A 19,645-nucleotide genomic window follows, 5' to 3' on the forward strand; every position below is an offset into this window, starting at 1 on the left:
TTTAACAAGAGTATACATTACAGGACCCGATGGGTCAGGAAAAAAAAAAGAGAAGAAGAAGATACACGTCATCGCAAGCCTCGCAAACACGGTTCGGGAAGGATGAACCGGAGGCCGCTCCGAGCTGCAAACTCCTCTTCCCGTCTCTGTCCTTCTCAGTCGCGTTCTCCAGTGCATGTAACAGCTCTCGCCCCATTTCGCCTCATTCTGTCTCCGAAGTCCCAACCCTAGCGGGAAAAGGATGGGATAGATCCCCGGAGGCGGTAAGGGCAACGGCGGTAGTAGCGAAGACCTGTTTCAAGAAGAACCGGAGTCACCTTGGAAGCGGTAGCGATGCCAGAGATGTGCCTCATATCCGAATGCTCCACGACAGCCGCCACCCAAAATGCTCCGACAAGGTCGGCATGCGCTACTTCCACCGTCCCCGCAACAAGTTCCACTGCCCCACCGTCGACGCCGACCGCCTCTGGTCCCTCGGCCCCGATGGCATCAAGAATCTCGCCATAGCTTATGACGACAGCTCTGCCCTCTTGACCGGTATCACCCCGCCTTGCTGCTCTGAAATTTGCGAGCAGAATAACTTCACCGACAGCCCCCGTTATTAAACCCCTGTTGTTGAAGGAATTCTTCCTTGAGCCCCCTTCAAAACGACGGAGATTCTCACCGGCCGCCATTCTCCTCCTCACCTTCCTTCAAGCCCTGGACATCCCCTCAAGAACGGCCTCCGGGGTAGAGGACATGGCGTAGGAACCCTCAGAGAAGAATTGGGGGGCTGAAGAAGGCAAGGACTGGTGCGAGGGAAGCAAGGCTCTCAGGCGAAGGAAAGGCGCCAGAATGAAGCCATGAAAGGACTAGGGGGTTTAAATAGCCGACGGATCCTAGCGCAGTTATGGCGGTGGGTATTCCTGGGCCAACTGGCGTGTGCCACGTGTCGCGCTTATCCCCTTCATCGCTATCGAGGGTTGACCGTTCACAAATTCCTGTGGCATGACGCTTGGGATCGCATTCCGACAGAGGTTCCGAAAAGACTCTTCAGGTCACCTTCATCGAAAAGCGGGCTCTGACGTATACACATTTAATGCCAAAATATCCGGAGGCGTAGTGCGCAGGATTCGAAGGGACGGTTTCGGCTGTGCCCATCTCTCTCTCTCTGTACTTCCTTCGTTTGAAAGTCAAACTCGGAAGTAGGAGGACTGGTGTTGCGTATAAAATACCCACAGCCAAAATCCTCAGCGGAATCGACTACGAACAGGACAGCTCCGCCCGGACTCCTACGGAGCCGGGCTCCGCCACCGACATCGACTGCAGGACAGCTCCGCCCGGACTCCTACGGGAGCCGGGCTCTGCCGCCGACATCGACTGCAGGACAGCTCCGCCCGGACTCCTACGGGAGTCGGGCTCCACCGCCGACATCGACTGCAGGACAGCTCCGCCCGGACTCCTACGGGAGCCGGACTCCACCGCCGACATCGACTACAGGACAGCTCCGCTCGGACTCCTACGGGAGCCGGGCTCTGTCCTTAGCATCGACCGCTGGTAAGTCTCGTCCGGACTCCTACGGGAGCTGGACTTCACCTTTGGCTTTAATTGCAGGAAGACTCCACCCGGACTCCTACAGGAGCCGGGCTCCGCCGCCGACATCGACTGCAGGACAGCTCCGCCCGGACTCCTACGGGAGCCGGGCTATGCCGCCGACATCGACTGCAGGACAGCTCCGCCCAGACTCCTACGGGAGCCGGGCTCTGCCGCCGACATCGATTGCAGGACAGCTCCGCCGGACTCCTACGGGAGCCGGGCTCCACCGCCGACATCGACTACAGGACAGCTCCGCTCGGACTCCTACGGGAGCCGGGCTCCATCCTCAGCATCGACCCTGGTAAGTCTCGTCCGGACTCCTACGGGAGCCGGACTTCACCTTTGGCTTTAATTGCAGGAAAACTCCACCCGAACTCCTACGGGAGCCAGGCTTAACCGCCGACATCGACTACAGGACAGCTCCACCCGGACTCCTACGGGAGCCGGGCTCCACCGCCGACATCGACTGCAGGACAGCTCCGCCCGGACTCCTACGGGAGTCGGGCTCCGCCGCCGACATCGACTGCAGGACAGCTCCGCCCGGACTCCTACGGGAGCCGGGCTCCGCCGCCGACATCGACTACAGGACAGCTCCGCTCGGACTCCTACGGGAGCCGGGCTCCGTCTTCAGCATCGACGCTGGTAAGTCTCGTCCGGACTCCTACGGGAGCCGGACTTCGCCTTTGGCTTTAATTGCAGGAAGACTCCGCCCGGACTCCTACAGGAGCCAGGCTCCGCCGCCGACATCGACTACAGGACAGCTCCGCCCGGACTCCTACGGGAGCCGGGCTCCGCCGCCGACATCGACTGCAGGACAGCTCCGCCCGGACTCCGCCGCCGACATCGACTACAGGACAGCTCCGCTCGGACTCCTACGGGAGCCGAAATCCATCCTCATCATCGACCGCTGGTAAGTCTCGTCCGGACTCCTACGGGAGCCGGACTTCACCTTTGGCTTTAATTGTAGGAAGACTCCGCCCGGACTCCTACGGGAGCCGGGCTCCACCGCCGACATCGACTACAGGACAGCTCCGCCTGGACTCCTATGAGAGCCGGGCTCCACCACCGACATCGACTGCAGGACAGCTCCACCCGGACTCCTACGGGAGCCAGGCTCCACCGCCGACATCGACTGTAGGACAGCTCCGCCCGGACTCCTACGGGAGCCGGGCTCCACCGCCGACATCGACTGCAGGACAGCTCCGCCCCGACTCCTACGGGAGCCAGGCTCCGTCGCCGACATCGACTGCAGGACAGCTCCGCCCGGACTTCTACGGGAGCCGAGCTCCACCGCCGACATCGACTGCAGGACTGCTCTGCCCGGACTCCTACGGGAGCCGGGCTCCACCGCCGACATCGACTATAGGACAGCTCCGCTCGGACTCCTACGGGAGCCGGGCTCCATCCTCAGCATCGACCGCTGGTAAGTCTCGTCCGGACTCCTACGGGAGCCAGACTTCGCCTTTGGCTTTAATTGCAGGAAGACTCCGCTCGGACTCCTACGGGAATCGAGCTTCATCCTCAGCTCCAACAGCTGCCAGTAGCCTCCGTCCGGACTCCTACAGGAGCCAGACTCTGCCAACAATGTCAACTGCAAGCGGATTCCTACGGGAGCCGGACCTCTCCTTCGACTCTAGTCACGGGGGGACTTCATCCGGGCTCCTACGAGGGTCGAACTCCAATCGCTGTCGAGCTTCAGCCAGCAGATCTGCACTCCCAGGCCACAATCACGGCCATGATCCTGCTCCACTTCCTGCGGCGGACTCCGCGTAGCTCCATCACTCCCTGACAGGCCGCAGTAACGATCGCAACACTGCTCCACTCTCTGCGGTGGATCCCGCGCCCACGCGGCTCCATTACTGCCTGACAGGCCACGATAAACGGTCGCGATCCTGCTCCACCTCCTGCAGCAGATATCGCACGATTCTCCCATCCGCTGGCAAGACGCCGCAGCATCTGCATCCCACTTCCCACGGCAGATTCCATGTGGCACGCCCCAGTGATGGCCACGGCTCCGCTCCACTACTCTTCACAGTAGATTCCTCCTGACTAAGGGCGGCCCACTACCTGGCGGTTACAAACGTCGCCATCAATCCGTTACCTCCCCCGCCTATAAAAGGGGGACCCAGATACGTTATTCTCTAAGCTCATTTTTTATCTCAAAACTCTGCTAAATTCTCCGTTCGAGCACTCCATTCTTGTTGAGGCAGAGAACTGACTTGAGCATCGGAGGGTCTTGCCGGAGCAACCCCACCTCCGGTTTAGACTTCCTTTGCAGGTCCCGGTGGCGACCACGGCTTCCCCGACTCCAGCTTCTCCGGCGCAAGCAGATTTTCGCACCAACAATTCTCAATCAAGTTAGCTTATATATTCAATCAAGTCAAGTACTTCTAAATTGGACATATAAGCATAGGCTAATTTCTTCTTACTTTGTCGGACTTATGTGCGTGACTCTATAGGTTCAAACACTAAGCTGGTAGCACAGAAACCAATTCCTGCATTAATCGAGATACCATCTAGTAATGGTTCTCAATGTCTAGATAGATCAAATTATCATAAAAAAATATTTCATAATCTATACACATGGTTACCGCATAATTCATCCTTTTGACCCTAGATGCTCTAGATAGTCTCAGGTTAACTATCAACCGAGATTGCTTCATCCACATTGTATTTCAACCTTTCAAATCCATCTCATGGATTACCCTAACCAAGACTTTGCTAAATTAAAATACAGTAATACATCAACTCCAATAATCAGAAGGATCAATCCCATCTTGATCCACACATAGACTTTGCAAGTACTTGACTGTACCCAGTAGCCTTCTATCACTATATTAAAAATCTAGATAGTCTAATACCAAAGCACAGTGAGTTACTTATAAGTCACTATGATTATCTCAAGTCTGAAGGATACTTATATCCATGTGCTTCATGAGCAGCTCTTGACAGTAGAATACTCAGCAAGTGAGTCACTTATCAGTGACGATATACTCCATCTCACCTGTATACCATACCAGTGTCACCATACTCCTTAATTAAGAGGACAACCAACCCATATGATATACCACGACCTTCACTCGATAAACATCATCATCCTGTAATAACGTATTATTTGATCGCGAATATGTTTAAGAACTATATGATAAATCCTCTCTTTATCATACACTAACATAGTTTCAGGACTTTATCACAGCATAAAAGTTCAAGAAAGATGTAACTTTATGATAAAAAAATATCAAAATAATTTTTATTTATTTATCAATAATTCATATAAAAAAAAACTCAATCATCACACGATTAGTTTTAGGATACAATTTCCAACACCTATCAATCCAAATCTAATTAGGATTCTAGTCTAAGTCTAACTTAGATTTTTAATCTAATTAATTTTTAACTAAATCAGATCTAATCTAAAATTAATTAGGATATAAATTGACTCTCTCATAAATCCTTTAGATCATTGATCAGATCATTATCATCCCTAGAATTAAACTTGAATCCCATGTCTAGTGCTAGCTAGACATAGTCAACTTGTTTAATTCTGTATGATTTCTAACTTAATTCTCAATTAAGCTAATATATTTGTTCAATCAAGTCACATATTTCTAAATTAAACTCATAGATTTAGGTCAATTCTTTTCTACTTTGCCTAACTTTTATGCGTGACTCTATAGGTTCTAACACTAAACCGATAGCATAAAAAATTATTTTCTATACTAATCAAAGTTACCATCTAGTAATGATTTTTGACATCGAATAGATCATGTATTTGCAAGGCAACACTCAAGAATGAAAGAATATGGTTATCGCAAAATTCATTCCTTTGATCTTGAATGCTCAGGATGATCTAGGGTTTAACTATCAACCCTGAATTAGTCATCAACATTGTATTTCAATCTTTTTCAAATCCTATGACCATCATATGGATTATCCTGACTGAAATCTTACTCAATTGAAATACAGTGATGCATCAACTCCTAAAATACAGAGGGTCAATCTCATCTTGATCCACACACTGACTACAACAAGTATTTAACTGTGTCCAGAAACTTTCTGTCACTGAATTAAAAATTTTGATAGTCCGACACCAAAGTACAGTAAGTTGCTTGCAAGTCACCGTAATGATCTCAGGTCTAAGGGATACTTATATCTATATTCTTCACGAGCAACCCTTGACAACAGAGCACTACACAGGTGAGTCACTTATTCAATGATGATATACTCCTACATCTCACTTGTATGCTATACTAGTATCTCCACACTCTTTAATTAAGAGGACAACCAATCTATATGGTACACAATGATCTACACTCGATAAACATCATCATCCTTTAATGACGTATCATTTGGTCACAAACATGTTTGAGAACTATTCGATAAATCTTTCTTTATCGATTATATATAGTTCTATGGATTTCATCATAACACATGAGTTCTATCAAGGATGATGTATAGCTTGTGATGAATAATATCAAATAATTTTTATTAATTTATAATTCTTATACAAATAATAAAGAGTGCAATCATCCAAACAATTGGCCTTAAGACACATTTTCTAATAGTCTTATCATACAGAGCCGCATGAGGCCTTCTTTAAATGGCACCGTCAGTAAGCATGCCTTTTGTTCGATGCATCAATAGTCATAGAGGCAGACCTTATTGCATGCATGTGGCATAATTAATGACTTTGTGGTATCTTATCACGATGCAGAGTAGAGCGCTTAGGGTGTGATCTCAAGATAATGTGACTTGATGTGACTCGACATGACTGCATGGCAGTCTCACTTGACCACCTGCTATTTGACCAATGTCGATATCCAGGTCGATCACCAGTCGAAGCAAGATGAAAGGGATTGGAAGTGGTTTGGGGTGAGTGACATACATGACAGTGGTCCCGGGCTTGCTAAGTAGGGTTGGTAACTCAGATCGGTAGATGAAGAACCTGATCTGTAGATCAGGACTGTCATGACAGGCAAGTACATCGATTTCTCACCAATGCCACTGGAGAAATAGGCCGATCATTGGTCGATGTAGTCTTCAATTTGGACTGTTGCAACATCTAGGTGATGTTGAGGTTGGACCTTCACTGACCTCAATTTTTAGATGAGGTCGGTCTCCCGATGAGATTGATTTCTTGGGGACCATGGTCTCCCAATGAGGTTGGCTTTTGTCGAGGTGGGCCTCGGTTGAGGTCAATTATGTGATGAGGACCTACCCTAACAATATTGTTAAAGATATTTACAGTATTTTTTAGTCTATAACGGTACTTAAAAATATCACTAATGATCATTTTTGTTATAGTAGGTTGAGGGTATGGTTGCGGTCTGGATCATCACCGCTGCCAGTGGTTTGGAGGGACATGGGGTTGGGAGTGTTATTGGAACGATGGTAGCAAGGGGAGGATGATGGGGATTAGGATAGGGTGGAGGCTGTCTGGCCCATGAACCATGGCGATCGAGACTTATGATACAATCGTGGATCACGTTATCTTATCATGGGTTGGAGAGGAATAGTGGTGGCTAGCTATCTCACGCTAGATGTGGGTAATGAGGCTACCCTTGAGAATCTTTTCCTTATTGATGGCCTTGATGGTCATGCAATTATTGGTTTTGACGTTGTGGGCATTGTATACCTTTGGCGAATGTGTTGTGGCCGAAGCACTTACCCACCTCGTGATGGTTGAATAGGATGTTTCAGGCAATCTCCTTCCTTATTTTTCATTCTGCCAAAAATTTAATTTATGAAACATAGATGAGAAAATATGAATCTATTTGTAATTGTAGGGGATGAAAATCAAAAGATTTTCATAATCTCCTCCTTGATTTGGATGTCCAGATCTCCTTCCTCATTTTTATGCTGTGCTTGCCTTCCTCATTTGGGTCCTCCTATTTTTGGATCTTGTTATCTTCTTCCTCTCTTGAATCCTGTCAAAAATTTAAATTAAATTTTGAATATAAATAAAAAAGTAAGAATGATTCAAAAATCAGGAGATTCCCATAGTCTCCTTCCTTGTCTGGATTTTGTCGTGATCTTCTTCCCCGTCTGGAGCCCCCCAGTTTTGAGCCTGACTAGGATAGCCTGGGAGATGCTTAACCAATCTAATCTAATCTGATTGGTGTCAACAGATATGGAGATGGTCGACTTGGATCTCATTAGCGTTTGGTAGATTTGATTGTCAAGATCTCGATGGCATTGGGACAACACAGTGAAGTTTGTTTGACTAGATGCTTGTTCTTTCTTGAAAATGGGCCTAGCCCTTTCTCTAGCGCCAACCTATTGCGGCAGAAATTCATCCTAAGGTTAGATCAACTGGAGCTTGACAGTGACTGTAGGACTGCGGGAAAAGTCTCCGACCAGAGTTGGCTCCAGTGGAGATCTCAAAAGAATAATACCCTACAAGCCAATCATATATGGGATGTGATCGGATGTTTTCTATAATTTGTCTTCTAAACTCATGAAATTGATATTGTTATTTAATAAAATAAGCTTCTTGATTTATTATATATTATATCTTATTATTATTTTTAAGATTATAATGAATCTCATAGGTCTGGGCAATGATTTTAGGACCGTGATGAGATCATGCTAGTGACACCTAAATCTTTGATAGCCATGACCTAAAATATTCTCAATCATTGGTTCATTGAGTTGGAGATCAATGATACCAGTAAGACTGACATGTCCTTGTTAGATTTGTATCCTAAAAGTCAATTGTTGGCTGACACATTATGTATTTTCAAAACCTAAACTTATACTTGTAATTTTTTTATTATCAATAAAAGACCTTTTTATTCCAATCATATATATGTGCCTATGATTTGTCCTAGATATTAAAAAAGATGATTTTTGTATATTCTTAAAGAGTTAAGAATTTAAAACATACATTAATTAGTGGTTAATTTCTAAAAACTTTCGATCAATGGATCGTCATGAAAGACAGTTATCAATCCATTTGAGATCGATGCATGATTTACCTCCCTTGTGTGCAAATGAGTCTTGGGTCTGTAGTGTGGAGACACTAGGGTGAAGGTGTAGGTGGTTGTTAGAGAATAATTTGTACTGAGCGTGACCAACATGAGAACCGCATGGATGTCTACTCACTCATCAATGATCTTCTCAATACTACAGTGGTGTGAGTGATCCTTTGACCCATGGTATCATTGGCTATTTATAGTAAGGCTACTGGGTTTGACTATATATTTTCTTGGTCCCTAGCCATTCGGATCCTTGCAGTATATGTTGCTTCAATAGATTCAGATTCGCTGTTTGGAGTAAGATACACCTAGATAGAATCTATCGATCTTGATAGAAAAGAGGAAGTCCTATGCGATTTGTGAGATTGAGTTCAGAAAGTCTTTAGCCAAAGCAAGTGTGAATACTGAAAGAGTTTCCATGGGATTCACAAATGAATTTGAGTCGAGCCAATCTAGCATATGACTGATGATGGAGTCTGACGAGTTCTCCATGACCTCCGTCAAGTCGGGACTCATGATAGAAAGACTGAATCATACGATAACTGTACCTAGGAGTTCATACTTTCATTTACTGAGTTATCACTACATACTATTAGGTGTCACTGGTAGATTGTGAGACTCATCCGGCATCATCTTGATGATCGATGACCCTCAAAGGATAGAATTGAAAATGTTCCAATCCATCAAAAAGAGTTTCAATGATATTATGATGGAGATCACAATATATCTCACTACCAGATAGAATGGAACCTATGGGGTCACACATTAAGAGATTTAATCTTCAATTTGCCAATTAGACTTATGAAGTTCTAATTGGGTTAGGATTTATTAAAATCCTATTAGGTTTATGAGAACCATGCTAGCACACGGTTAAATCTAATTCTTTTTGGGACTTCGATTTGATCAAGTCTATAGTCTTGAACCTAACCTAAATCTATTTAAATTTAATTAGACTCTTAATTATGAGCTCAAGAGAATTTGATTAAGTCAATTAGTTGGCATAATTATCCTAATATTATCTCTTCTTTATCTTCTAATTATCTCTAAGTGCACATATGGAACAGATGGAAGATTGGGTGGCACATTCCTTCTCTTTTGAAAAATATTGGACGTCAAATCCTAGAGGGATCCACCCCCTCTTATGTGTCATGATATGGAGGAGAGAGAGTAGGAGCCACGCCCTATCTCTTTTGCCTAGAGATCCTTTTGTGGGGTGCTAAGAGTTGGCGCCCCAACTACCTGACAAGTATTTCATGGATACCTCTTGTACATGCTTTAAAGGGCTGATTATATACCATTTATATTTGATTTTAATTGACATAAATCAGATTAAAAAGATAGAGGATTCTTTGAGATAAGGATCTATCTCTTTAAGATAATTGGGTTCCTAATATGTGTTAAGATAGTATCTATATAAAGAGAGGTCTCTAGGATTTTTTGTGAATAGAATTTTTAATCAACAAAATTCCTCTCTCCCTCTTTATGCCTCCTCTCCTCCCTCTCTTCCTTTCCACACCCAAAAGTTGGGTGCCTCTCTTTCACATGCCAAGAATTAGTGTTGGTGACTTAGAGATTGAAGATTGAAGAGAAGAAGAAGAAGAAGGCTGCTAATCAAGGAGTTGATCTTGCAGTCTTGATCAAAGAATTGATCAAAGCATTCAAAACTGGAGTTCTTCTTGAGAAGAAGAGTCTTCTATGAGAAGAAAAAAGTTCATGATAGATCTCGATGGATATCCATAGAGGCCAGACACGTGTACGGCTCAAACTTCTGCGAATCTAAGATCATCAGAAGCGATGAATATCTACCTACACCAAGGTAATAAGATCTGATCTCATATGTATTTCTAAATTCTAGATTATTGATATATGTTTTCTCTTAGGCTTGGGTAGGTTTAGATTTGATATCTTGCATGTGAGATTAAAGGGTTTAATCCATTTGGTTTTTCGTTGCTTGTTTTTAAAATTTTGAAATCTACACATGCTGCCTCCCTGATTTTTTAACAGTCCTATGTATGCTCAGTGATGAGGGTGGTTGATCTCACAACCACTTATGTGGTGGCACTAATACAAGGATGTGGGTGCTCATTAAAGAATAAGTTCATTGAATAGACCTATGAGAGAACATCTGATGGAGTCTTATTTACATGTCAGCTGATGATTCTCTAGTGGGAGTTGTGTAAGTGATCTTTTGACCTAAGATCACCATGGTACCTTATGTACATGAATCCATATTTTGGTTCACTTTCTAACTTGATTCTTTGATCCTTGTATGGGATATTCTAGATGTGGTGAAGTATGCATGGAGGTTATGAGTGATCAATAAAGGATCAGTCACCCATAATAAGGAGAGCGAACATCCTATGTGATCTCATAGGTTGATGATTCTGAAAGTCTTTGGCCAACACAGGATGATAATTAGAAAGAGGATTCTAATATATCATCACCTTCTGATCTAGATACAATTAGATAAGTAATTGGATTTGACATGATTCTATGCCCATGATGAAAGGAAGGAAAACTATTTCTCTTCGGAAGGTCTAAGCTGCATCTAAAAATTTTTTTATTAATCTACATGAATAAGAATTAAATCCTTATCTGATTAGTAGTAGAATTAGAGATCAAATCTCAAATAATATGATATAAATCTTTGCAGAGGCCTGAAAGTACAAACCCTCTACTTCGTATCTATGCCAGACACCGTAGGAAAGTGGGATGAACTTCAATCCAATCAGCTTCGCAACCCAATCAAATGAGGAAGAAGATGTGTTGGTGTGACACCTTACACCAGTAGGTGGGATGCCCAAAGAGAGCCCATGCCCAAGGGAGAACGGGTGGCAACAAAGGGAGAGGCCAAGGAGAAGAAGAGACCTCTCACTCTTCTTATGCCTCTATCTCTCTTTCTCTCTTCTCTCAATCTGATTTGTTTGCTATACATCCATAGGTAAAGATCTTCTCTATTTATAGATGAATCTCATTACCCAATACGTATAGGAGTCCTAACTCAAATCTAATTTGAATTAATCCAATACTCATGAAAGAAGGATTCCTACATGAGATAGAATTGCCATCACTTATGACAATCAATTTGCACCCACTCCCTCACCCACATGGGACACCCCAAACTAGCACCATTTTAGATGTTGGTTGGCTCACATAAAAACAAAATCCTAGTGCAAGTGAGAATTCTCATATCTCATCAAAACGGGTCCGATTCAAATCCAATTCAAAATTGGTTTGAAATAATTTTGAAATATTGTTAATCATAAACTCTTTAGGACTTTTATACCAAGTCTAACTTAAATTTTAGACCTGATTAAGCCTAATTAATTCTGATCTAATCTAAAATTAATCAATATTTAAATCTAATCTTTCATATGCTCCATAAATCATAGATCAAAAACTGTTCATCCCCAAGATCGAACCTGAACCTCATATGTAGTGCTAGCTAGATATAGTGAACTCTTCAATCTCGTTGACCCATAATTCTCAATCAAGTTAGCTTATATGTTCAATCAAGTCAAATACTTTCAAATTGGACATATAAACATAGGCTAATTCTTTCCTACTTTGTCTAACTTGTGTGCATGACTCCATAGGTTCAAATACTAAGCCGGTAGCATAGGAACCAATTTCTACACTCATCGAGATACCATCTAGCAACAGTTTCCGACATCCAGATAGGTCGAATTATCATAAAAGAATATTTTAGAACCCATATATATGGTTACCGTATAATTCATCTTTTTGATCCTGGATGCTCTAGGATGGTCTCAGGTTAACTGTCAATCGAGATTGCTTCATACGCATTGTATTTCAACCTTTCAAATTTATCTCATGGATTACCCTAGCCAAGATATTACTAAATTGAAATACAGTGATACATCAACTTCAATAATTTAGAGGGATCAATCCCATCTTGATCCACATACAGACTTCATAAGTACTTGACTGTACCAAGTGGCCTTCCGTCACTGCATTAGAAATCCAGATAGTCCATCACTAAAGCACAGTAAGTTGCTTGCAAGTCACTATGGTGATCTCAGGTCTGAAGGATACTTATACCCATGTGTTTCACGAGCAGCTCTTGACAGCAAAATGCTTAGCAGGTGAGTCACTTGTTTAGTGATGATGTAATCCTACATCTCATCTGTATGCCATACCAGTGTCACCACACTCTTTGGTTAAGAGGACAACCAACTCATATGGGACACAACGACCTCTACTCGATAAGCGTCATCATCCTGTAATGATGTATCATTTGGTCGCAAATATGTTTAAGAACTATACGATAAATCTTCTTTTTATCGTATACTAGCATAGTTCTAAGGACTTCATCACAGCACAAGAGTTCATTGAACATGTAAAATATCAGAAAAATTATTATTCATTAATCAATAACTTATATATAAAAAGAAACTCAATCGTTACATGATTGATTTTAGGACATAATTTCCAATAACTCCTATTTGGACTAAAGCCGATCGGGGCAGTATCTTGCACCCATCTTCTATTTGAAATCATCGAACTCTTTGATCCCAAGAGCTTTAGTGAAGGGGTCGACTAAGTTCTCCTTTCTATTGATTTTTTGAAGCTCGACGTCACCTCAATTCGCAATCTCTCATACCAAGTGATAGCGACGTAGAACATGCTTGGTGCGATGGTGCGACTTGAGTTCTTTCACCTGAGCTATGGCACTGGAGCTGTCACAGTACAGCAGAATAGGGCCATCAATAGAAGGTGTAACTCCCAGCTTGATGATGAACTTTTGCAACCACACCACCTCCTTTGCAGCATCTGATGCAGCAATATATTCTGCTTCGCATATAGAATCGACCACAGTATGTTGCTTGAAACTCTTCTAGCAAACAGCTCCTCTATTTAGAGTAAATACATAGCCCGATCCATTTTTTTTGTCATCACAATCTGACTAAAAATTGAAATCAGTATATTCCATAAGTTTTAGGTCAGTGTCTTTATAGATTAGCCACTGATCTTTAGTATTTCTCAAATACTTAAGAATTACTTTTGCAATCTTTCAATACTTCTCACTCGAATCTGACTAGTATCTACTCACTACTCCTAGTGAATAGACCACATCCGATCTCATATATGTTATAGCGTACATGATAGATCCCACTATCGAAGCATATGGTATTCTACTCATGCACTCTCTCCTCAGGAGTTATCGGACAATCCTTCTTGAAAAGAGTAATCCCATGGCCTATCGAAAGATAGCCTTTCTTGAAATTATCCATGTGAACCACTTCAACAAGATATCAATGTACATGGATTGGGACAATCCAAGCAACCTTCTAGATCTATCCCTATAGATCTTTATCTCTAGGATGTAGGATGCTTCTCCCAAGTCCTTCATGGAGAACTGTAATGATAACCACAGCTTCATACTCTGCAAAGCTGGGATGTCATTTTCTAGTAACAGTATGTCATCCACATACAGTACAAGAAAGATGACTACAGAATCGAAAGTTCACTTGTAGATGCAAGGCTCTTCTCTATTCCTAACGAAGTCATACATTTTAATTACCTTATCAAAATGCATGTTCCAACTCCTAAATGCATGCTTAAGTCTATAAATAGATCTTTTCATCTTGCACACTTTTAACTCATCTATAGATGTGAACTCTTCAAGTTGTATCATATACACCTCTTCTTTCAACTCTCCATTGAGAAAAATGATTTTGACATCCATCTATCAGATCTCATAATCTAAGTATGCAGTGATAGCAAGCATAATTCGGATGGACTTGAGTATTGCCATAGAAGAGAACGTCTTATCATAGTCAATACCATAACCTGATGGTAACCTTTGGTAACTAGACGAACTTTATAGGTCTCTACTTTTCCATCCACTCCTTTTTTTTCTTGAAAATCTATTTACACCCTATGGATTTTATCCCTTCAGGCGGATCAACTAGTGTCTATACACCATTGATCTCCATAGACTCCATCTCGAATTTTATGGCCTCAAGCTATTTTTGAGAGTCAGGCCTTTGCATGGCCTCCATATAGGTGATCAGATCCTCATCGTTCTCATCAAGTTCGATGGGGTCACCATCTCGGATCAAAAAATCATAGTATCTATCCGACTGATGTGGTACTTTATCAGATCTCCTTAATGGTGCCTCTACTGGCTCCAAATTTGATTCACCAATCAAACCAATTTTATGTGTGTCGGTCCTTCTACCTCACAAACTTCATCAAGTTCAATTTTATAGGCATTAACTTCTTCACCAAGAAACTTCTTTTTCAAAAAGACTGTCCGACTGCTGACAAACATCTTTTATTCTGCAGTGAGGTAGAAGTAGTACCTTTTAGTTTACTTTGGGTACCCTACAAACAAGCATCTATCAAATTTTAATCCAAGCTTATCTATCTTTAAATGCTTGACATAAGCTAGACACCCTCAGACCCTAAGATGTGAGAGCATCGGCTTACCCCCAGTCCTTATCTCATATGAAGTTTTATCGACAGACTTGTTGGGCACTTTATTCAAAATGTAACAGATAGTTTCTAGAGCATATCTCGAAAAAGAGATTGACAATCTCGCAAGGCCCATCATGGATCGGATCATGTCTAACAAGGTTTGATTCCTCCTCTCTGACACCCCGTTATGTTGTGGTGTTCCAGGAGGGATCCTCTGTGAGAGAATCTCATTCTCTTTTAGATATATCAGAAAGTCACTAGTGAGATATTCACCACCTCGATCTGATCGAAGGGTCTTAATACTCTTCTTAATTTATTTTTCTACTACGGTACGGAATCATTTGAATATTTCAAATGATTCTAACTTATGCTTCATAAGATAGACATACCCATACCTCAATAGGTCATCTGTAAATGTAATGAAGTAGTAGTATCCTCCTCTGGTACTAATGTTCATAGGTCCGTATATATCAGTATGTATTAGATCTAGGACATTGCTAGCTCTTTCACCTTTTCTTTTAAAAGGTGACTTAGTCATCTTACCCAGTAGACAGGATTCACAGATAGACAATGATTCATAATCATCTATCTCAAGGACACATTTCTTGATCAACCTATCAATCCTACTCTTGTTCATATGACCAAGCCTACAATGCCAAAGGTAGGATTCACTGACATTATCTAATTTAGGATGTTTGCTAGCTGTGTACATTACACTAACAGATCATGATATTATGTATATGCCATGTTTTAATTATCATTCATAATGATATTACAAAAATCATCCTTTATTATAAACTTGTAACCAAATTTGGCCAGAAGGCCTATAGAGATGACATTCATCATAAAGGAGGGACAATAATGGCAATCATCTAACATGACACTACTAGACTCAAAGATAAGCTGCAAAATTCTCAAGCTAGAACTGGAATAAGACTTCTATCTCCAATGTTAAGGAACTGTTCACCCTCTCAAACTTCCTACTTATCTGTAGTTTCTACAATGAATTGCATATATTAATAGGACTTTCGATATCTAATACCCAGGTAGTAGTATCACAAATAGAAAAATTACAGGGAGTTATCATATAAGTACCTTGTAAAGCAACCATTTGCTTTTTTCTCTTGTTTTTAAGTCTGTTTGGGTCAAGAGTAGCTATATAAGCAAGATGATTTCTTTTTCAATGACCCAACTTCTTGTAGAAAAAGCACTCTACTAGCTCTTGTCAACTTTTGACGGTTTGCTAAGCTTAAGATCGGCAGCACTGGATTTCTGCACCTTTTTCTTCTTTCTTCTCCTAGAGGATCATGTCCTATAGATGAATCTTTCACTAAATTTACTGGCTCCTTCTGAAGCTGGTGATCCTTTTCAAAAGTCTGCAGTAACCCTAGCAAACCATGGTAGTTCACCGTAGGCTTCATCATTCTATAATGACTGAGAAAGAGTAGGTAGAATTTCAGTAGCGAATTGAGGATAACATCCTAGCCTAACTATTCATGCAATGAGAAGTTAAGTTTGCTAAGGCATTCAATCTGTACAATACATAATCGGTGATTGAAGTCCCCTCTCGCATATGGATATTGAACACTGTGTAAGAGGTTTTGTATCTCTCTGCATCCTCAGGGGTGCTGAAGAACTCATTCAACATTTGAATGATCTCTTCTGGCTGCATATCCTCGAACTTAAGACTAAATTCATCGTTCATAGCTACCCTCATCAAGCAACGCACAGTCGTGCGATCATTGACTTGTTGGGAATAGTATCCTAAAGCCAATCGTCAGCCTGTTGACGGTTGTGCTCCTTTTATATTAGTATATGAATTATAAATAAATAAAAGTTATTTTGATATTTTTCATCACAAAATTATTTCATCTTCTAATGAACTCCTGTGTTGTGGTGAAGTCCTTAGGACTATTTAGATTTGACAAAGGAGAATTTGTCGTTTAGTCTTTAAACTTGTTCGCGATCAAATGATACATTGTTACCAAGGACAATAACATTTATCAAGCATAGGTCATTGTGTGCCATATAGGTTGGTTGTCTTCTTAACCAAGGAGTGTGGAGACACTGGTATGGCATACAGGTGAGATGTAAGGGTACATCTGCACTGAACGTAATCGACTCGGAGCTATTTCTGCTGTCAAAAATTGCTCCGATGGGATATGGGTATAACTATCCCTCCGACCTGAGACCACCACGGTAACTTGCAAGCAACTCACTGCACTTAGACACTAGACTACCTAAATTTCTAATTCAGTGACGGAAGCTGCTGGGTGTAGTCAAGTACTTGACTTGTCGGTGCGTGTGTCAAGATGGGATTGACCACTCCAATTTAGGAGCTGTGTACAGTCATATTTTAATTTAGCAAAACCTTGGCCAGGGTAGTCCTAGTGAGGAGTCACAAGACTAATTGAGTTGAGCACGACTCAGATGATCTAATCAGGGTTGACAGTTTAACCCTGAGTCATCCTAAACACAGGGGTCAAAAGGGATGAATTATACAGTAACCATATTCACATAGGTTTTGAGTATTGCGATTATGACTATTCGACCTATCCAGATATCGGGTACCATTGCTAGATGGTCACTTCGACTAGTACAAAAATTGGTTCCTGTGCTACCAGCTTAGGTTCGAACCTGTGGGGTCACACACATTAGAAGTTCCTATCTGATCTGATGGCTGATGAAGAGTCCTACATATCTGGGACTCTATGATCGAGAATCAGGATTCTCTGATCGTGAGTTCCACACATTTTGGGTACCGAGGTTAAGAGTCCCACTAGTTTGGGACTCTTCGATCAAGGTCTCATATTAATGGACTTTGATATCCGATTGCCCATTGGATTTGGACTCAATATTTATGAGAGGTTTAATTAGTGATTTGATCACTAATTAACTCAATTTGATTGAGTAATTATTTTTGGATTAAGTCCAATTGAATTGGATTCAGTTGGATTTGACCCGATTAGGTTAAGAGTTGACCTAATCGTCGAGATGGTTTGGTCCCTGATTTGATCAGGGGTTGGGCTTAGTCAATTTCTGATTTGATTAGGATTTTATTGAGTCTAATTAAGTCTAATTAAGTTGGATTTAATTTAGTCTAATTATGCTTAACCTATTTTGATTAGGTTGGTTCAATTAAGATTAAACCACCATTTGAATTTCAATCCCTGTGCCACCTCATATCTCTGCACCCATTTGAATTCACGAGAAGAAACTTCTCATGAATTTTTTCTCACACAAAGCCCTTCTCATGCCCACTCTTGTGCACTAATCTTTGGATAAAATTGATTAGTTAGCCATTCAAATTCAAAGCGTGTTTGAATTTGAATGGATAACTTATCTCTTGCGCCTTCATGACCTTATCCACTTTAGCACCACATATCTCACACGAGAAAGAGTTTCTCATGAAACCTTTCATGCACAATGCAGCCTCGCACCTTCTCTTCTCATGCCCAAGTGGATAGGGATGAGTTGGTTTGCATTTGAATTCAAATTTGATTTGAATTCAAATGTGTAACCACTTGTCTTTATCTTCTCACGTGGATAAGACATGTTCGATGTTGTTTTAAAAAGAGTAGAAGGATGGGGCATGCATAGAAAAATTTTGAGAAAGAAAGTGGGGCATGAGGATGCGTTGTGCATGAGGTGAAGGTCCAAAACCTTTCGAGAGAAAAAGAAAGAAAAGAAAGAAAATTGGGTGCAGGGTTTTCAGTGTGTTCCCTAGGGTTTTAGCCTGGGGTTCGGGAAGTGAGTTAGTGAGCTATGAGTGTCATGAGCCCACCAAATTCAAGGGAGAGAATCATCTACCTCTCAAGCATGTTTGCTGATGATCTGAAATATTCGTAGAATCGACAGACATCGATCGAAGGAGTTCAATCAGCATCAGCCGTCGAAAGGGCTCTACAACGAGCTAGCACTCGTGAGGAGCCGATCAGATCGGGAGCCTCGTGTGGATGATCTGCAGAGGCCAGACATACTGTGTGGCTGTATTGCAGTGATCAAAGCCTCCCGACAGGGATCAGATTGTGGTGATCGACTACCCGCACAAAGGTATTGTGTTCTGAACAAAGAACAGTAAATTATTTACTGTTCGAATTTGAATTTCAAATTTAAATGCATGCATGCTATATATCATATTTAGATTCTAGTATATGGTAAATATATATTAATTAATTAAATTAATTAATTATTTTCACTGTAAAATAGTGATTTTGAAAAAGTTTTAAAATTATCATTTTACCCCTGTATTTAAATTTTGCATCAAATGGTATCAGAGCGGGTTCTAAGATATGATATATGAATTTGCATGCATAGATTAAGTTGTAATCTAAAAGTTTAAATTTAAAATTTAAAATTTAAAATTTAAAATTTGAATTTTGAAAGTTGTTCAAAATTTAAAATTCAAATATTTGAAATTCAAATTTTGAAATTTAAATTTTGAAATTTAAAATTTGAAATTCAAATTTTAAAAATTTGAAATTCAAAATTTGAAATTTGAAATTTGAAATTTGGTTAAAATTTTAAATTTGAAATTCAAATTTTAAAATTCAAAATTTGAAATTCAAAAATTTGAAATTTAAAATTTGAAATTTATTTGAAATTAGAAATTTAAAATTTAAAATTTGAAATTTAAATTTTAAATTTTA

Source organism: Elaeis guineensis, chromosome 8 (assembly GCF_000442705.2).
Source record: "Elaeis guineensis isolate ETL-2024a chromosome 8, EG11, whole genome shotgun sequence".
Taxonomy (NCBI): domain Eukaryota; kingdom Viridiplantae; phylum Streptophyta; class Magnoliopsida; order Arecales; family Arecaceae; genus Elaeis; species Elaeis guineensis.